A 21,193-nucleotide genomic window follows, 5' to 3' on the forward strand; every position below is an offset into this window, starting at 1 on the left:
ATTACTTTTGTCAGTATTTGTCAGTATCTATTGAATCCTTAAATTGAGGAGTCTTTAGAAACTTGCACATAGCAGTGAAAGTGAACAGATGGTGAGTTCAGGAAGGAAAAAGAAGAGGCAAGCAGTAAAGACAGATGGACACCAACAAATATGAATTGAATAGCCCATTTGTTCCCTCTTTAACCTTTGCACTTGAAACCTCTGATTTCTGATCCCACCAAAAGTCTAGTGAAAAATGCTCCTCGATGTCTGGCTGGCATTTTTCTCAAGCCCCATCCTTTTTGACCTCTGGGTAGTATTTTCTATTGTGACCTCCTGTGTCCTCTTGAGCCTCTTTCTTGCTTTGTGACAGTCTGCTGATTCTCAGATTACTGCTCTGATGATTCCTTCTTTCGTAGCACCATGAGGGTCTTTTTCTTATCCTAAATGCAAGTTTTCCCTATGGTTCTGCCCTTTACCCTTCTCTTTCCTCCTCCTCTGCTGTCTCCCTTGTTGATCTCATCCACTTTCATGGTAACAGCTCATTTGTATGCAGAATAGTCTCACATCTATAGCTTCAGCAGCCCAGACCTCTCCTCAGGGCTTCACTCGCACATTTCCAACAGCCTGTCAGGTAGCTTCACTAACACTTGAGTGTGTCCAGAACCACACATCATCTGTCCAGCCTTCTATTTCTCTCCTGGGCACCTGTTCTTGAATGACATCAGCATTCTCCAAGTCACCTTTGATTCTTACCACTTAGTGATCCCCACAACAGTTAGTTGACTGGACCTGTTGATTTATATCCTAAATTTATATCTGTTGGCTCTGTCTGTCAATTCCCATTGCTACAAACCTCACTACTACTGTATTAATTTCTCCAGAGAGCAGTTCTTATCTTCAGTTCTCTACTTAAAACTTTTAAGGATGTAAAGTATTAGGCAGGAAGAAAGGGAGGGAGGGAGGAAGAAAAGAAGGAAGAGAAAATAAAAAGAAAAGAAGCCTACTTAGCTGGGCATCCAAGGCCCTAACCTTCTTTCCTTCTTTCTTTAATCCACCAAGCAGAAGCAACAAGACCCCACTGCCACTAGCTAAATGTTCTGTCTCTTCTAAATGTATTTGTATCTCTTTTTCACCTGCATTCCAGTTATTAGTGTTCATATTTTGTCTCTAGTATTAGAGATCATGAACTCTTCTCATCTTATTCATCCTAGTTCTCTCATTGTGAGTAGCGCTATGCTTTAACACATAGTAGGTACCCACTGAAGCATTTTTTTTTAACGTTGAGTAATAAAGTTCGAACAACTCCTGCCCACAGTTAGAGCTCTTTTGCCCAGCATAAAAGCTATGTGGAAGAGTTCCCTGCTGTATTCATGTTTGTTTGTTTTCCTTTCTGTTTTCTGTGCTTCGAATAATCCATTCCATTGTCAAGAATATCACTCGTAGGTCTGGTTTAGAGAAGAGCTTCTTGAGGCCAGGCGTAGTAGCTCATGCCTATAATTCCAGCACTTTGGGAGGCCGAGGCAGGTGGATCACGTGAGGTCAGGAGTTTGATACCAGCCTGGCCAACATGGTGAAACTGTTTCTGCTAAAAATACAAAAATTAGCCAGGTACTAATTAGGCAGCTACTTAGGAAGCTGAGGCAGGAAAATGGCTTGAACTCAGGAGATGGAGCTTGCAGTGAGCTGAGATTGTGCCACTGCACTCCAGCTTGGGTGACAGAGCAAGACTCTGTCAAAAAAAAAAAAAAAAATTGAGAAGAGGTTCTTGGAAGGCTTCATCTCTGACGTTAGTCATCACTGTAATCTTAGAGAGCTTCTGGTAACTGATTGTTTGTGGGTATCTCACTGTATTCCATAACCACTTGGATTTTCTGCTGTGTGTAAAGCAGAGACAGAAGGCAACTTGCTGTCCTCTTGAGTATTTCTGGTAATTCATTGCCAAGCCATCCATGGCAGAAAGTTTCCTCAGCAGAATAGATGCAGCCATTCCAGAGATAGAATCTGTCCTGAACAATAGCCTGATCAACCTTAGTGGATAATTCCCTTATAAATAGAAATGATTCTTTATGGCCAGCATAGTGCAGAAATTGGATAATAAAAATTTCAAACTCCCTTTGAAGGTCAGGGTACGATGTTAGGGAAGAGTAGCCTCTGTGCTGTGTCTAATATACTCAGGTTCCAAAAAGATGCAGTAGAGATCCACAGTGTTTACTCCTAGGCAGAATTCTTATTTGAATTTCTGTCTCCTTTCTTTCTTTTATAAGCTGAGTTGGACAGCCAAACAGGGAACTTTAAAGGTAATAAATATTACCTTCTCCCCTTAAGCCTGGGACTTGGAGCAAGCTCTTAGCAGCCAGCACTCTGGGCCTTTCCTCTTAGTACCTAGAAGTACACAGCATCCCCAAAGCTCCCAGAAACCCGTGCCTCAAAAACGCCTTAAAAGTAGATTTTTTTTTCAGACAGAGTCTCACTCTGTCACTTAGGCTAGAGTGCAGTGGCACAATCACAGCTCACTGCAGCCTCGACTTCCCAGGCTCAAGCAATTCTCCCACCTCAGCCACCTGAGTAGCTTGGGACTACAGGTATGTGCCACCGTGCCTAGCTAAGTTTTTGTATTTTGTAGAGGCAGAGTCTCTCATGTTGCCCATGCTGGTCTCAACTCCTGGGATCAAGCAATCCTCCTGCCTCAGCCTCCCAAAGTGCTGGGATTAGAGGCATGAGCCACCGCACCCAGCCACATTTTACTTTAAAAATGTACAGAAAGACAAATGTGTTTTGCATCTTCAAAATTTCTTTTTCACTCCTACAAAGGTTCCCCCCAGGCAAGTTTAGTGGTAACTTCATTGAGCAAGTCTTATTCCCTCTCTGACTCATTATCAGTCATGTGGGCTACTGTGACCCAACCCTTAGAAAGCTGGGCAAAGAAGAGATAGTGTGAGCTGAGGTAGTATATTAGTGATTTGTTCATTCATTGTTTATTCATTTCCTTATTTTTATTTGTTCAACATTTATTATTTACTACTTGCTAGGAACTAGGATTTGATGATGGGACAGACATGGTCTCTGTCCTCGGGAAGCTAATTTTTTTTTTTTTTTTTTTTGAGACGGAGTCTCTCACTGTTGCCCAGGCTGGAGTGCAGTGGCGCGATCTCTGCTCACTGCAAGCTCCGCCTCCCGGGTTCACGCCATTCTCCTGCCTCAGCCTCCTCCCAAGTGGCTGGGACTACAAGCACCCACCACCACACATGGCTAATTTTTTTGTATTTTTAGTAGAGATGGGGTTTCATCGTGTTAGCCAGGATGGTCTCGATCTCCTGACCTTGTGATCTACCTGTCTCAGCCTCCCAAAGTGCTGGGATTACAGACCTGAGCCCCCACGCCCAGCCTGGGAAGCTAATTTTTAATGGAGGAACTCTACAAGTTTAATGCTGTGATTCTTAACTTATTTTAGGTCAGAGACTCCTTTGAAATTTTGATGCAAGTGTTAGGTTCCACAATGAAAATACGTTTACACAAAATTTTACATACAAAAACCCTTGGTACACCACATGTTAAAAATCAAGCCTGTGGCCAGGCACAGTGGTTCATGCCTGTAATCCCAGCACTTTGAGAGGCTGAGGGCAGGCAGATCACTTGAGGTCAGGAGTTCAAGACCAGCCTGGCCAACATGAAGAAACCACGTCTCTACTAAAAATACAAAAAAAATTAGCCAGGTGTGATGGCGCACGACTATAGTCCCAGCTACTTGGGAGGCTAGGCACAAGAATCTCTTGAACCCGGGAGGCAGAGATTGCAGCGAGCTGAGATAGTGCCACTATACTCCAGCCTGGGCGACAGAGCAAGACTCTGTCTCAAAAAAATAAAAAATAAAACCTTCCAAATAAAATAAAGGCTTCCAGAAATAAAGCCTTACAGGCTCATGCCTGCAATCCCAGCACATCGGAAAAATGAGGCAGGAGGGTCACCTGAGCCTAGGAGTTTGAGACCAGCCTGGGCAACATAGGGAGACCTCATCTCTACCCCACCAAAAAAAAAATTGCCATTTGTCCCCAGCTACTCAGTAGGCTGAAGTGAGAGAATCACCAGAGCCCAGGATGTCAAGGCTGCAGTGAATCATGATCATCCCACTGCACTCTAGCCAGAGCAATAGAGCAAGACCCCATCTCTTTAAAAAAAATAAATAAATTTTTAAAAATTAGAAAAATTAAAAGATAAAAATATCTGGCTTTGTAGATACTAGGAAAATGCAAAGTATGTTAGGATGTTAATGTCCATTTTGATCAGCAGACAGAGAACTTGAGGGTTTAAAAACATTGTTCTCAAAATAGTCAAGTTTGTCAAATGTGTGCATTAACTCCAAATGAAATTCTAGGCCCTCACAGTATCATTAAAAGCAGAGGTATATATGTGTGTGTGTGTATATATATATATATATATATAGGCACATCTTGGAGATATTGCAGAATCAGTTCCAGACCATTGCAATAAAATGGATATTGCAATAAAGCAAGTCACAGATTTTTTGGTTTCCCAGTGCATATAAAAGTAATGTGTCACTATACTGTAGTCTGTTAAGTCTGTTAAGTGTGCAATAGCATTATGTCTAGAAAAAAACATTTATATACTTTAATTTTTTTTTTTTTTTTTTTTTTTTTTTTTTTTTGAGACGGAGTCTCGCTCTGTCACCCAGGCTGGAGTGCAGTGGCGCAATCTTGGCTTACTGCAAGCTCTGCCTCCTGGGTTCACGCCATTCTCCTGCCTCAGCCTCCTGAGTAGCTGGGACTACAGGTACCTGCCACAGCGCCCAGCTAATTTTTTTTTTTTTTTTTTTTTTTGTAGAGACAGGGTTTCACCGTGGTCTCGAACTCCTGACCTTGTGATCCGCCCGCCTCGGCCTCCCAAAGTGCTGGGATTACAGGCATGAGCCACCGCGCCCAGCCTATGTACTTTAATTTAAAAATACCTTTTTGCTGAAAAATGCTAACAATTACCTGAGCCTTCAGCAAGTTAAAATCTTTTGACTGGTGGAGGGTCTTGCCTTGATGTTGACAGCTGCTGACTGGTCAGGGTGGTGGCTATTGAAGGTGGGGGTGGCTGTGACAATTTCTTATAATAAGATTAACCATGAAGTTTGGCACATCAATGGACTCTTCCTTTTATGAAAGATTTCTCTGTAGCACGCAATGCCGTCTGACTGCATTTTACCCACAGTAGAATTTATTTCAAAATTAGAGTCAATCTTCTCCAATCCTGCCACTGCTTTATCAACTAAGTTTATGGAATATTCTAAATCCTTTGTTGTCATTTCAACAATGTTCACAGCATCTTCACCAGGAGTAGTTTCCATCTCAAGGAACCACTTTCTCTGCTCATCCATAAGAAGCAACTTCTCATACCTTCAAGTTTGATCTTAAGATTGCAGCATTTCAGTCACATCTTCAGGTTCAACTTCTAATTTTCTTGCTATTTCTGCCACATCTGCAGTTACTTCCTCCACTGACACCTTGAAACCATGAGGGTTGGAATCAACTTTTTCCAAACTCCTGTTAATGTTGATAATTTGACTTCCTCCCATGAGCCACAGATGTTCTTAATGGCATCTAGAATGATGAATCCTTTTCATTTTTTCAATTTACTTTGCCTAGATCCATCAGAGGAATCACTATCTGTGCAGCTATAGTCTTATGAAATGTATTTCTTAAAATAAGACTTGAAAGTCAAAATTACTGCTTGATCCATGGGCTACCAGTTGGATGTTAGTAAGCATGAAAACAGCATTAATCTCCTGTACATCTCCATCAGACCTCTTTGGTAATCAGGTAGATTGTCAGTGAGCAGTAATATTTTGAAAGGAATTTTTTTTTCTTTTTGAGCAGCAGGTCTCAACAATGAACTTAAAATATTCTGTAAACCATGCTGTAAACAGATGTACTGTCACCCAGGCTTTGCTGTTTGAATTATAGAGCACAGGCACAATAGATTTAGCATAATTCTTAAAGATCCTGGGATTTTCACAATGGTAAATGAGCATTGGCCTCAACTTAAAGTCACCAGCTGCATTATCCCTTAATCTGAGTCAGCCTGTCCTTTGAAGCCTTGAAGCCAGACATTGACCTTACTCCATCTATGAAAGTCCTAGATGGCATCTTCTTCCAGTAGAAGGCTGTTTAATCTACATTGAAAATCTGTTGTTGTAGCCACCTTAATAAGTGATCTCACCTAGATCTCCTGGATAACTTGCTGCAGCTTCTATATCAGCACTTGCTACTTCATCTCGCACTTTTATGTTATGGAGATGGTGATGTGGTTTGAATCTGTGTCCCTGCCCAAATCTCATGTTGAAAGATAATCCCCAGTGCTGGAGGTAGGCCTGGTGGGAGGTGATTGGACATGGGGGTGGCTTCTCATGAATGGTTTAGCACCATCCCCCAGTGCTGTTCTTGTGATAGAGTTTTCCCGAGATCTGGTTGTTTAAAAGTGTGTAGCACCTTCCCCCTCACTCTTTTCCTCCTGCTCCAGCCATGTGAGATGCCTTGCTTCCCCTTTGCCTTCCACCATGATTGTAAGTTTCCTGAGGCCTCCCAAGAAACAGAAGCCGCTATACTTCCTTTGTAGCCTGCAGAACTGTGAGCCAATTAAACCTCTTTTATTTGTAAATTACCCAGTCTCAGATATTTCCTTTTAATTCTTCCTTTCTTCCTTTCCTTTCCTTTCCTTTCCTTTCGTTTCCTTCCTTCCTTCCTTTATTCCTTCCTTCCTTCCTTTATTCCTTCCTTCCTTCCTTTCCTTCCTTTCCTTCTTTTCTTTTCCTTCTCTTCTCTTCTCTTCTCCTTTTCTTTTCTTTCTTTCAAGATGGAGTTTCACTCTTTTTGCCCAGGCTGGAGTGCAATGGTGTGATCTTGGCTCACTGCAACCTCCACCGCCTGGGTTCAAGTGATTCTCCTGCCTCAGCCTCCCAAGTGCCTGGGATTACAGGCACACGCCACCATGCCGGCTGATTTTGTATTTTTAGTAGAGACAGGGTTTCACCATGTTGGTCAGGCTGGTCTCGAACTGCTGACCTCAGATGATCTGCCTGCCTCGGCCTCACAAAGTGCTGGATTACAGGCATGAGCCACCACACCCAGCCTCAGGCATTTCTTTATAGCAGTATGAGTAGACTTAATACAGATGGTTTCTTTCCTTAAACCTCATGAACCAACCTCTGCCAGCTTCAAACTTGTCTTGTGCAGCTCTCTTATCTCTCTCAGCCTTCACAGAATTGAGGAGAGTTAAGGCCTTGTTCTGGATTAGGCTTTGGTTAAAGGGAATGTTGTGTCTTGTGTGATCTTCTATCCAGACCACTAAAACTTTCTGCGTATCAGCATGACGACTGTTTAACTTTCCTGTTATTCATGTGATCACTGGAGTAGCACTTTAAATTTCCTTGAAGAACTCTTCCTTTGCATTTACAAATTTGCCTCACTATTTGGCTCAAGAAGCCTAGCTTTCAGCCTGTCTCGGCTTTCAACCTGCTTTTCTCACTATGCATAATCATTTTTAGCTTTTGATTTAAAGTTAAAGACGTGTGACTTTTCCTCTTACTTGAACACTTACAGGCCTTTGAAAGGTTATTAACTGGCTAATTTCAATATTGTTGTGTCTCAGGATACAGGGAGGCCCAAAGAGAGGGACTGAGTTGGGGGAACAGCTGGTTGTTGGAGTGTGAGGATACATACAACATTTATTAAGTTCGCCATCTTCTATGGGCATGGTTTATGGTGCCCCAAAACAATTATAGTAGTAACATTAAGGACCACACATCACCATAAGAAAAAAAATAATAATGGAAAATTTTGAAATATTGCAAGATTTAACAAAATGTGACACAGAGACATGAAGTGTGCATGTGCTATTGGAAAAATGGTGCTAACAGACTTGCTGGATGCCAGGTTGCCACAAACCTTCAATTTATTTAAAAAAAAAAAAAAAAAAAAAGCATAGTATCTGAGTCACAATTAAGTGAAGCACAATAAAATGAGGTATGCTTGTACTGATATGTACACACATAAGTATGCATACATGTTAAATAAAAACTATGGCATTTTCTCTGGAAGTTTGATTTAACATTCATTTGAAGTACCTTGGCTCACTGGTGTGAGTGTGTTACTAAATTTCTTTTAAGGACACATTCCTCTTTGAGAGAATGCTGGTTTGAAAAATAAATATGAGAGCTATTGGTCCAAATTACTATTATAGATTAAAAATCAAATTGTTTTACAGAAAATTGTTAGTCAAACCATGCTGCCAAAATAGGGGGGAAACAATTCATAATTCTGGGTTTCTAATAATTTATTCATTCAACATCAGCAAATATTTGTTGAGTGTCTACAGCTTGCTGGATACTGTTCTAGGCCCCTTTGTTCATCAGTGAACGAAAGAGACAAAAATTCATGTCCTCATAAATTCTAGCAGTGATCCAGGGGTGGAGAATAAGCAATGAATAATAAACATAAAAAATTAGTAAATGATATAATATATGGTATATTAGAAAGTGATAAGTGCTGTAGAAGACGAAAACATAGAGTAGGGTAAGGAGAATGGGGACTGCTAGAGTTGGGAGGGTGGTTGTAATATCAAGTATACATATCAAATACAGTAGTCAGTGTGGGCCTTGTTGAAGTGAGATTGAACCCTTGAAGGAAGTAAAATACTCGTTTCTGGTAGAGGAATCATAGTCAAGGGCATAAATAAGATTATAGCTGTAGTGTGTGACAAATAGCAAGGAGGCTAGTGTGTTTGGAGTAGAGTAGGATGATGGAGGCAGTAATAGGAGGTGAGGCCAGAAAGTTATAGGGGCATTTTTAAGACTCTGGGTTTTACTCTTGAGTGAAACAGAGTTTTAACAACCTACATCTGAGTGTTTTGTGATCACTGGAATGTTCAGAGGAGTGATTGAAAGAGACTTACATTTTTAAAAACACTACCCTGACTGCTATGTTGATGACAGACTGATTAAGGGGTAAGTGTAGAGGCAGGGAGACTAGCTGGGAGCAATCTAGGCCCAAGACGATGGTGGTGGCTTGGACCAGGGTGATTGATAGCGGTGGAGGTGGTGGGATGTGGTTAGATTCTGAATACATTTTGAAGATAGAACTGATAGGATTTTCTGACAGATTAGATAGATGTGTAGTATGAAAGACAGAGTAAAGACTCCAGGATGATTCCAGGGTTTTTGATCTGAGCAACTAGAAGGATGGAGTTGCCATCAACTGAAATGGGAAAGGCTGTGGGCGGACCCCATTTGGAACAAAAGATCAAGAGTTCAGTCTTCTGCTGTGGTATGACTTGGAAATTCTGAAACTACTTTCTATGTATCCTGGGACTGAGTGCATAAGTAAAGTGAGGATAATAGGAGGTAGGTCTCTCATTGTTAGAAAAGGGAGTTACAAATATGGAAAGGGAAGAGACTAGAATTAAGGGAGGAGACCACCCCTCATATTGTCTTATGCCCAATTTCTGGCTCCAAAGAAAGAAGAAGGAAAAATTAAAAGGCAAAAATGAAATCCACGGGCAGACAGCCCACTGCTGCACTCTGGGCCTGGTAGTTAAAGATTGACCCCTGACCTAACCGGTTATGCTATCTATAGATTCCAGACATTGTATGGAAAAGCACTGTGAAAATCCCTTTTCTGTTCTGTTCTAATTACCGGTGCATGCAGCCCCCAGTCACGTACCCGCTGCTTGCTCAATCAATCACGACCCTCTCGTGTGGACCCCCTTAGAGTTGAAAGCCCTTAAGAGGGACAGGAATTGCTCACTCGGGGAGCTCAGTTTTTGGAGACATGAGTCTGCCGATGCTCCCAGCTGAATAAAGCCCTTTCCTTCCACAACTCAGTGTCTGAGGGGTTCTTGTCTGTGGCTCATCCTGCTACAGAATGAACCCTTTGATATTGGAATAGAATTAGAGATATTAGTGTAAACCCATGGTTTTTAATATTGAGATACAGAGATGGATATAAATATACACCCTCAAACATACTTTCTTAACTTCATTACCGAGATGGCCTGTGACAAATGACCCTCCAATAACAATGATCACACAACACCCAGATGTAGGTTTTTAAATGCCACTCTCCAGTAAAAAAATCAGGTGCCTTTGAGAACTAGCCTATTCTGGGCCAGGGCAGAGAAAGGGTAAGATGAGCCTGGGGCATCTTATTGTGCCAGAAACTTTAAAAGTGCTCAAGTAATGATGACATGTCAAAAGGACAGGAAACAACTTGAAGGGGCTCACTTTGGCCAAACCTAGCAGTCTTTTAGCATCAAAACAAAGAATGAGCTGGGTGCAGTGGCTTGCCAGTCATGGTGGCTTACACCTGTAATCCCAGCACTTTGGGAGGCTGAGGCAGGTGGATCACTTGAGGCCAGGAGTTTGAGATCAGCCTGGCCAACATGGTGAAACCCTGTCTCTACTAAAATTACAAAAATTATCCGGGCACTAATTAGCCAGCTACTCAGGAGGCTGAGGCAGGAATCCCTTGAGCTCAGGGGTTCAAGACTAGCCTAGACAACATTTTGAAACCCCGTTTTTACAAAAAAATAAAAATAAAAATAAATTAGCTGGACATGGTGACACGTGCCTGTAGTCCCAGCTACTTGTGGGGCTGAGGCAGGAGGATCACTTGAGTGTGGGAAGCGGAGGCTGCAGTGAGCTGTGTTCATGCCACTGGACTCCAGCCTGAATGACAAAGTGAGACCCTGTCTCAAAACAAAAACAAAAACAGAATAAAATTGACTTTTATCTTATGCCATACACAAAAATAAACTCAAAATGGATTTAAGATTTAAACATAAGACCTGAAACCATAAAAATCCTAGAAGAAAATATAGGGGAAAAGCTCCATGACATTAGTCTTGGCAATGATTTTTTTTAATATGACACTAAAAACAGGCAACAAAAGCAAAAATAACAAGTAGGGCTACATCAGATTAAAATGTTTCTGCACAGCAGAGGGAACCATCAATGAAATGAAAAAGTGTCCCACAGAATGGAACAAAATATTTATAGTCCATATATCTATCTGATAAGGGATTAAATCCAAAATATATGAGACTCATACAACTCAAGAACAGAAAAACAAATAACCTGATTTAAAAATGGGCATAGGAGCTGAATAGACATTTTTCCAAGGAAGACATAAAAATGGTCAACAAGTATATGAAAAGGTGTTCAACATCACTGATCATCAGGGAAATACAAATCAAAACCACAATGAGATAGCACTTCAAACACGTTAGAAAGACAAAAGATAACAAGTATTGGTGAGAATACTTGTTACTGGTGAGGAAAGGGAACGTTTATACACTATTAATGGGAATGTAAATTAGTACAGCCATTTTGAGGCTGGGCATAGTGGCTCGCACCTATGGTTTCAGCTACATGGATGGCTGAGGTGGGAGGATTGCTTGAGCCCAGGAGGTTGAGGCTGCACTGAGCTGTGTTCATACCACTTCACTCCAGCCTGGGCAACATAGCGAGACCCTATCTCCAAACAATTAAAAAGTATAGCCATTTTGAAAATCAGTATGGAGGTTCCTCAAAAATTTTTAAATAGAACCACCGCAGGGTTCAGTGGCTCACACCTCCCAGCACTTTGGGAAGCCAAGGCGGGTGGATCACCTGAGGTCAGGAGTTCAAGAACAGCTTGGCCAACATGGCGAAACCCCATCTCTACTAAAAATACAAAAATTAGCTGGGTGTTGTGGCACGTGCCTATAATCCCGGCTACTCGGGAGACTGATGCATGAGAATCACTTGAACCCAGGAGGCAGAGGTTGAAGAGAGCCAAGATAGTGCCACTGTACTCCAGCCTGGGGTATACAGCGAGACTGTCTTAAGGAAAAAAAAAAAAAAAATAGAACTACCATGTGATCCAGCAATCCCATTTCTGGGCATATGTCCAAAGGAAATGAGTCGAAGAGATTTCTGCACTCTCATGTTCATTGCAGCATTATTCACAATAGCCAAGAAATGGAAACAATCTTTAAGTGTTCATTCATAAAAGAATGGACAAAGAAATTGTGGTAAGGTGAGGTGCAGTGGCTCACACCTGTAATCTCAGCATTTTGGGAGGCCGAGCAGGAGGATCACTTGAGCTCAGGAATTCAAGGCCACCCTGGGCAATATAGCAAGACCCTGTCTCTACAAAAAATAAAAAATAGCTGGACATGGTGCATATAGTCCTAGCTACTAGGGAAGCTGAGGCAGGGGCATGGCTTGAGCCCAGGGAGTTGGCTGCAACGAGCACTCCAGCCAGGGTGGCAGAGTGAAATGCTGTCTCCCCCCCAAAAAAAAAAAAAAAGAAAGAAATCATGGCCTATATGTGTGTATGTGTGTGTGTATATATATATATGCTCACAAATATAAAATGTTATGTCATGTATGTGTGTGTATCTGTATATCACACATATATCTGTGATGTAGAGTTTTAATTTTGCTAGATGAAGAGTTCTGGAGATTGGTTGCACAACAGTGTGAATGTACTTGACACTACTGAACTGCACACTTAAAAAAATAATTAAAGGCTGGACGCGGTGGCTCACATCTGTAATCCTAGTGCTTTGGGAGGCCAAAGCAGGCAGATACCTGAGATCAGGAGTTCAAGACCAGCCTGGCCAACATGGTAAAACCCCATCTCTCCTAAAAATACAAAACTTAGCCAGGCACAGTGATGCATTCCTGTAATTCCAGCTACCTGGGAGGCTGAGGCAGGAGAATCACTGGAACCCAGGAGGTAGAGGCTGCAGCAAGCCAAGAACTTGCCTAGACTCAGTCTCAAAAAAAAAATTAAAAAATTAAAAAAAACAAGATGGTATGTTATGTGTATTTTGCCACAATTTTTAAAAAATCTAAAAAACAAAAATTAGGGAACCTTGTACAAAATATATTGAAGTCATCAGAGAAGAACTGTTGAAGATTAAAGAAGACTAATATGACGTGACAACTGAATATAATTTGTGATTCTGGGTTGGATGGACCCTGAATCAGAAAAAAATATATATATTTTGCTTTGCAGTAACACACTGGAGCAATTGACTTAAATATGAGTAAGACCTGTGGATCAGTTAACAGTACTGCGTCAACTTCTCGAATTGGATAATTATACTATGGTTATGTTAGAGGATGTTCTTGTTCTTAGGAAATACATAGATGTATTTTGGAAATAAAGGGTCATCATGTCTACAATTTCAAGTGGCTCAGAAAATAATGATATCTTTATATATGATATATGGATTAAGAGAATGATTAAATATTGGAAAATGTTAATTATCAGGGAATCTGGATAAAGAGAATATGAATTTTTTGTACCATTCTTGTAACTTTTTATAAATCTGAAATTATTTCAAAACAAAAAATTGCAAAAAGGAGTTTGATCTTGAACACGTGAAGTTCAAGGTGTCTATCAGACATCTAAATAGAGATCTCAGATAGGCAGTTGTACATACATTGTGAAGTTTGAGACAAAGATTTGGGCTGAAGTTATCAAATTTGGGGTCTACATATAAATGACATTCAATGCTATGAGAGTTGGTAACGTCACCAAGGACATGATCTTATGTGGAATAGAACCAAGCACTGGGCTTTGGAACAATCCAACATTCTAACATTAAATATTTCATTATATTTCCCTCAATAATATTTATAACTTCACTGTTAGTCATCCTGTTAGTCATCCTAGAAGAACTTGAGCGATTTATTTCAAAGCAACTTGTGAGGAGCCCGGGCGCAGTGGCTCACGCCTGTAATCCCAGCACTTTGGAAGGCCAAGGTGGGCAGATCACCTGAGTTCAGGAGTTCAAGACCAACCTGGCCAATATGTCAAATTCTTGTCTCTACTAAAATTACAAAAATTAGTCAGGCGTGGTGGCACACACCCGTAATCCCAGCTACTCAGGAAGCTGAGGCAGGAGAATCACTTGAACCTGGGAGGTGGAGGTTGCAGTGAGCCAAGATCACGCCACCGCACTCCAACCTGGGCAATAGATGGAGACTCCATCCGAAAAAAACACAAAAATAAAAATAAAAGCAACTTGTGAAGAGAGAAGAAACAGTGTTAACAGCTGAGGAATGAAATTATCGTCTGTTTGTTTCATATCCCTAGCATATGATGACTACAGCTTATTTTCTTTTTCCAGAAGTTTTGGTGCTTGCTTACCGGCAGGTTGTTCCCAGAGATTGTCTGTGTTCTAGAAAGTGACGTCATTTTGCATGGTAGAGAGCAGCTGAATAGAAATAGGCCTGCCTGTCTCGCGGCAGGGCAGAGCCTTGGAATGCAGTCTTTCATTCAAATCACACCGAACTTCCTGATGTGAAATCAGCCATCATCTCACAAGCTCATCTCATCAATTTCCTGGTAGAAGCAGCTGTGCTGCCAGGGATAGAATCCTCTGGCCAGCCATTATTAGATCTGAAAAAGCACCCCTTGTTTTCCCTTTAGTGCTCAAGCTTTAGTATCTGCCAGTTTGAATGGCAGTGGAGTTTAGGGATTTGTATGTACTTAAACTGAATGAGGCAGAGAGCCTAATGGTCATGACAGAATTGACAGACACCCTCTCCATGGAGTGTTGAATCACATATGCATTGCCTCTGATCAGTCTGCTTGCTTGAAACTAATGTCAAAGGCAATGTCTAGTGTTGCCTCTTACCTTTAATAGGAAACTAGAAATAGAACCCTTGTTCCCCTGTGCAGAGATTTGCCATCAGAGAACTTCATCTGTCCTTTAATACTTTTGCTGTGCCCTGGAAATGATTTCTTTACTCGTCTTCCAGCATACATCACTCACTCCTACCAACTAATAATAAGCATATCTAAATCTTGTAGACCACTTTGCAATTTACAAAGTTATATATGTATTATCTCATTTCATCTTGATAGCAGAACTAAAAAGGAGAGAGTCTTATCCCTGTTTTGTGGACAAGGAATCATAGCTCTAGATCATATACTACCTGTAAGCAGCTGTGATCCTTATATCCCTGATGATAATACCTTAGTTCCACATTGAACCAGATGAAGAAATGTAGCTTTGTTAATTATATTATCTAACAAAGTCTCTTTAGTGTGATGTAGGAAATACCTCACACAAAAGACCATTTTACTATATATAGTATAACATCATGTTGTATACCTTAAATATATATAATATTTTTGTAAGAGAGGAAAAGAGTCCTTTAAAAGGCCTACTGGAAGTAGACGGGAGATCTCAATGTCATGAACACTGAAGAACATATCTTTTTGTCGTCGTTATGGTTTTGTTGTGGTTGTTTGGAAACAACAGAAGTCATATGGACTGAAACTATTGTTTCTTACAGCGTGTATGATCATTCTGGTTTTTCTGTAAAGAGTAGAGAGAGATAGACATGTTTCCTTTTCATCATTTGCAAGCATCGTCTAGATTATAGGGCAGCAACTGTCACTGTTAGATTTCAATAATATAAAAACTTAACAATAGAAATCAGGCCCAGGGGAAAAATCCACTCACTTTGGCAGCAGAACTACATTAAGAAAGCTCAGGGGCAAGGAGACAACAGGCAAGGAGACAGTTTCTCCTATGGAGAAAGACTAGGTTCTATCAGCATTCCTGGTATCCTGCGTCATTGCCAGCAGGCACTCTGAAGGCAATGAGATGAACCACAAGACAACGTGTTGGTAAGAATATATCCTTTGCAACCTTAGTGCAGAATGGGGAATTTCTTTTGAGCTTGATCCGTTTTTATTCCTTAGAGTCAAAAACATGTTTTCTTGAGGAATCTCAAGAGTAGAATCTTTGGGTGTGGATTGGGGAGAGGAGTGGGCAGAGAACAGGACAACAACAAAGGCTGGTTTTAGAGAGGTAGAGCAGAGATGCCATAAACAAGCATAGCAGTTAGAGTATTGTGAAATGAAATTTGGGAGTTACCCTTCAGGCCTTTATCATCATAAGAGTCATTTTCTTTCTGGTGCTAGCAGCATTCTTCTGTTGAGGTAGTTCCCCGGTGTCTCTTCTTGAAAGTGGGAGTTCAAACTTTCTCTTTTTTCCATCTACTTATCATGACTAGAGTATACCTGAGCAGATATTTGTGTTTGTACATTGTAGTTCAGTGGTATTCATGTTTTAATCATTGGAAAGCTTTAAAGAAATATCAATGCATGTATCATTTTTTAAAAGCCCCCCACATGATTCTAATGTATAGCCAAGGTTGACCCTTTTCAAGAGCAGTGTTTATCAAACGTTAACGTATAAATGAATCATCCGGGGATCTTGTTAAAGAGGATAGAGCCTAAAATTCTGCATTTTCAACATGTAGAACACTTTGAGCAGCAAATTCCCGAGCAATGGTTCTCAAACTGGTATACAATTAAAAAAAAAAAAATCAGCTGAGGAGCTTAAAAGAAAAGGCAATCCCTACTCAAATCTGTCCTTTAAAACTTTCGCTGTGCCCTGGAAATGATTTCTTTACTCATTTTACTCATTCTTTACTCTACAGTAAGAATCTATAGGAGAGAAACTGAGGGTTTGAACATCAGCTAGACGGTGAAACTGAACTTTATAGCACTCATCACCTCACAGAAATATCAATGTAAACAACTATCCATGCATGAAAATACCTTCACAAGAGCTAGGGAGATCAGATGAGAGATTGCAGCAATGAGGTATCATGTAGAAATAAGAAAAGATACATTGAAGAGGGCAGGAGAGACAGTTTTACGTTACCCTCGTCACACTTCCCCAAACCTCAGACAGCACAGCATGGAGAAAGATACCCTCTGTGTGAGGGAAGGAGGAGTGGGTACCGGACATTGCCTCATTCCTCAACACTGGTCCTGTCCCAGTAAAACCCATCACTAGGTAGGCCCCCATGTTCCCTGACTCCAGGCGTGTACCTACAGACTAGGCTTCCAAGTCCACCGCAGTGCCAAGCTAGATCGTGCAGCACCAGGCTCCAGGCCTGCTCAGTGGACCCTGCCTCCAGGCCAGCCCCTGCAGACCTAGTCTCCAGGCCTACCTACCCCAGGTTCCAGAACAGCCCAGAGGCAGGTCAGCCCACATAACCCCAGGCTTTAAGCCTGCCCCAGTGCCAAGGCAGCACCCTAGGCCTCAGGCACCAAGCCATCACCTTCAGACACGGGCTCTAGGCCAGGCTGATCCTCGCGACCCCACCCTGTAGGCGAGCCTCTGCAGCCCCACACTCCAGCAGCTCCAGGGTTCAGCGCTTTTCTAGCAGATCCAGGGTCCAGGCTTATACTAGTAGACCCAGCACTGGGCTAGAACCCATGGACCCAGGCTCTAGGAATATCCTTGTTGGACCCAGGTTCCAGGCTGGCTCTCATGGCTCCAGGACCCAGGTCAGCCCTCAAAAACCTAGCTTCCAGACCAGCACCTGCACACCTCACCTCCACGCACATCCCCATAGACCCAGTCTTCAGGCCAGCCCCCAGGACTCCAGGTACCATGCCAGTACCCATGATCCCAGGCCCCAGACTATCCCCTACAGATCCAAGCTTCGTTCCTGCCCTAACACCAGGCTGGCCCCAGGCTCCAGGCCAGTCCCCATAGACCCAACCTCCAGTGGACTCAGAATCCAAACCTGCTCCAACAGACCCAGGGTCCAGACCCACTCCTGTAGACACCAGTGCCAGGACAGTCTCCATGAACCATGTCTCCAGGACCACCCCTGGAGACCCATGATCCAGGCCAGCTCCTGTGGACCCAGGACCCAGCCTGCCCCCACAAACTCAGGCTCCAGGCACACCCCAGCACCAGACCAGCCTCTTTGAAATCAAGCTTCAGCCCTTTGTAGCTGCAGGGTCTTCATCCATGGATTTAACCAATCATAGATCAAATATGTAGTTAAGCCTACAATGGTTCCATCTGTACTAAACATGTACAGACTTTTTTTTCTTGTCATTATTCCCTAACAGTATAGTATAACCGTTATTTACATAGCATTTACTTTGTATTAGGTACTACTAGTAATCTGGATATTATTTAAAATGTGTGGGAGGATATGCATATGTTGTTATATGCAAATACTATATTGTTTTATATAAGGGACTTGAGCATCTGTGGATTTTGGTATTCTCAAAGGGTCCTGGAACCAATTCCCCACAGATGCTGAGGGATGACTATATTCAAAGTGCTGAAGGAGAAAACAAGAATGCCTGGAAGCCGTCCTTCAGAAATGAAGGAGCAATAAAGGCTTTCTCAGATAAGCAAAAGCTGAGGGAGTTCATCACCACCAAACTTGTCTTATGAAAAAGGCTGAACAGAGTTCTTCAAGCTGAGAGAAGAGGATGCTAATTAGTAAACATTAAAACATATAAAAGTATAAAACTCACTGGTAAAAGTGTACACAGTCAAATTCAGAATAATATTGTAATGGTGGCAAGTTACTTATATCTTTAGCATGAAGGTTAGGCAAAACTATTTAAAAATACTAATAGTGCTGGGTGCAGTGGCTCACGCCTGTCATCCTAGCACTTTGGAAGGCTGAGGCAGGTGGATCACTTGAGGTCAGGAGTTCGAGACCAGCCTGGCCAACATGGTAAAACCCCGTCTCTACCAAAAAGTACAAAAATTAGCTGGGTGTGGTGGCACATGCCTGTAGTCCCAGCTATTCAGAAGGCTGAGGTAGGAGAATCACTTGAACCTGGGAGGCAGAGGTTGCAGTGAGCCAGTATTGTGCCACTGAACTCCAGGCTGGGCAACAGAATGAGACCTTGTCTTGGAAAAAAATAAAATAATAATAATAATAATAGCTATAATAGTTGCTTAAGGATACACAATATAAAAAGATGTAAATGTTGATAGTAAAAGCAAAATATGAGGGGCGAGTAGAGTAAAAGTACTGAGATTTTTTATGCACTCAAAGTTGTTACCAGTTTAAAATGGCCTGTTATAACTATAAGATGTTCTGTGTAAGCCTTATGGTAACCACAAAACAGAAGCCTATAGTAGATTCACAAAAAAACAAAAAGTAAGGAATGAAAACCTAACACTAGAGAAAATAAATCACAAAGGAAGATAGCAAGAGAAGAAGGAAAAAAGGATCCACAAAACAATCAGAAAACTAACAAAATGGCGGTAGTAAGTCATTACCTATCAATAATTACTTTGAATGTAAATGGATTAAATTCTCTAATCAGAAGGCATAGAATGGTTGAATGAATTTAAAAAACAAGACCCAACTATATGTTGCCTACAAGACACTCACTTCACCATTAAGGACACGCATAGATTGAAAGTAAAAGGATGGCAAAACATATTCCATGCAAATAGAAATCAAAAGAAAGCAGGGGTAACTATTCTTATATCAGATAAAATAGACTTTAAGTCAAAAGCTGTAAAATGAGACAAGGTCATTATATAAAGATAAAGAGGTCAGTTCATCAAGAGACTATAGCAATTATACATATACATGCACCAACACTGGAACGCCTAAGTATATTAAACAAATATGAAAGGACCTGAAGGGAGAGATAGATTGCAACACAATAAGAGTAGGGGACTTTGATACCCAACTTTAAGCAATGGACATTTCATCCAGACAAAAAAAAATCAATAAGGAAGCATTGGACTTAAACTATACTTTACATCAAATGGACCTAATAAACATATACAGAACATTGCATCCAGCAACAACATCATATACATTCTTCTCTAGCACACATGGAACATTCTCCAGGATAAATCATGTTAGGGCCAGGTGCGGTGGCTCACGCCTGTAATCCCAGCACTTTGGGAGGTCAAGGCAGGTGGATCACAAGGTCAAAAGATCGAGACCAAGCTGGCCAACAAGGTGAAACCCCATCTCTACTAAAAATACAAAAAAATTAGCCAGGCGTGGTGGCACCCACCTGTAGTCCCAGTTACTTGGGAGGCTGAGGCAGGAGACTCGCTTGAACCTGGGAGTTGGAGGTTGCAGTGAGCCTGGGAGTTGGAGGTTGCCGTGAGCCAAGATCATGCCACTGCACTCCAACCTGGCAACAGAATGAGACTCCATCTCAAAAAAATATATATATATGTTTAGGCACAAAACAAGTCTAAATAAATTTAAATGAGTTTAAGAAGATTGAAATCATATCAAATATCTTTTCTACCCACCAAAGTACGAAACTAGAAGTTAAGAACTGAAGGAATTTTAGAAAATTTCCAAATACATGGAAATTAAACAACGTGCTTCTAAACAATAGGTCAAGAAGTTAAAAGGGAACTTTTAAAATATCTTGAGACAAAAATAGAATACAAAATACCAAAACTTATGGAATGCACCAAAAGCAGTGCTAAGAGGTGAGTTTGTAGCAATAAACATCTATGTCAAAAAAAGAAAAAAGGCCCATTGGCTCATGCCTGTAATCTCAGTGCTTTGGTAGGCTTAGACAGGAGGACCACTTGAGCCTGAGTTTGAGGTTACAATGAGCTATCATCATGCCATTGTGCTCCAGCCTGGGCAGAAAAATACCCCATCTCTAAAAATAAAATAAAAATTGGAGACTGATGTGAGTAATAATAAAACTCCAGTCCAGCCGGGTGCAGCAGCTCACACCTGTAATCCCAGAATTTTGGGCGGCCAAGGCAGGTGGATCACCTGAGATCAGGAGTTCGAGACCAGCCTGGCCAATGTGGTGAAACCCTGTCTCTACTAAAAATACAAAAATTAGCTGGGCATGGTAGCATGCACCTGTAATCCCAGCTACTCAGGAGGCTGAGGCAGGAGAATTACTTTAACCCGGAGGCAGAGGTTGCAGTGAGATGATATCGCATCACTGCTCTCCAGCCTGTGCAACAGAGTAAGACTCCATCTCAAAAAATAAAAATAAATAAAAAATAAAACTCCAGTCCCTTGCAAAAAAAAAAAAGAATTTACAACCTTCTCATCAAGTAAATATTTAGACATATTCAGGGATGTCCAACCAATACTGGATATTTTTGCTGTAGAGACAATTCTCAAGTCTAAAACTCTATGTCAGATTAAAACAAAACAAAAACAAACTCAGAACAATCTCCAACTGGAAATTTGATTTAAGAACAAATTTCATTTCTGCTGTGAGACTCATTATTGGAGAATATTTGTAGTCTCTATTTCTGAAGCCAACTTTATTATTTTCAAGGCCAGAATTATAGTAGAAAACAAATATTCCTAGTAGTAGTTTTTTAGTAGAAGATACCTTATCCTCAAATAACTTATAGT

The 21,193-nt window shown here is 41.3% G+C and overlaps 1 protein-coding gene and 1 pseudogene across 21 annotated transcripts in view; both read left to right on the plus strand.

Moving 5' to 3' along the window:
• LOC105491308 (FERM domain containing 5) overlaps window positions 1–21,193 on the plus strand; it is a 347,868-nt gene that overhangs the window by 197,450 nt on the left and 129,225 nt on the right. The gene's annotated exons all lie outside the window — the stretch shown is intronic.
• Window positions 1–21,193, plus strand: part of LOC139355451 (actin, cytoplasmic 2-like) — a 218,425-nt pseudogene that overhangs the window by 192,027 nt on the left and 5,205 nt on the right.

Source organism: Macaca nemestrina, chromosome 7 (genome assembly GCF_043159975.1).
Source record: "Macaca nemestrina isolate mMacNem1 chromosome 7, mMacNem.hap1, whole genome shotgun sequence".
Classification (NCBI taxonomy): Eukaryota; Metazoa; Chordata; class Mammalia; order Primates; family Cercopithecidae; genus Macaca; species Macaca nemestrina.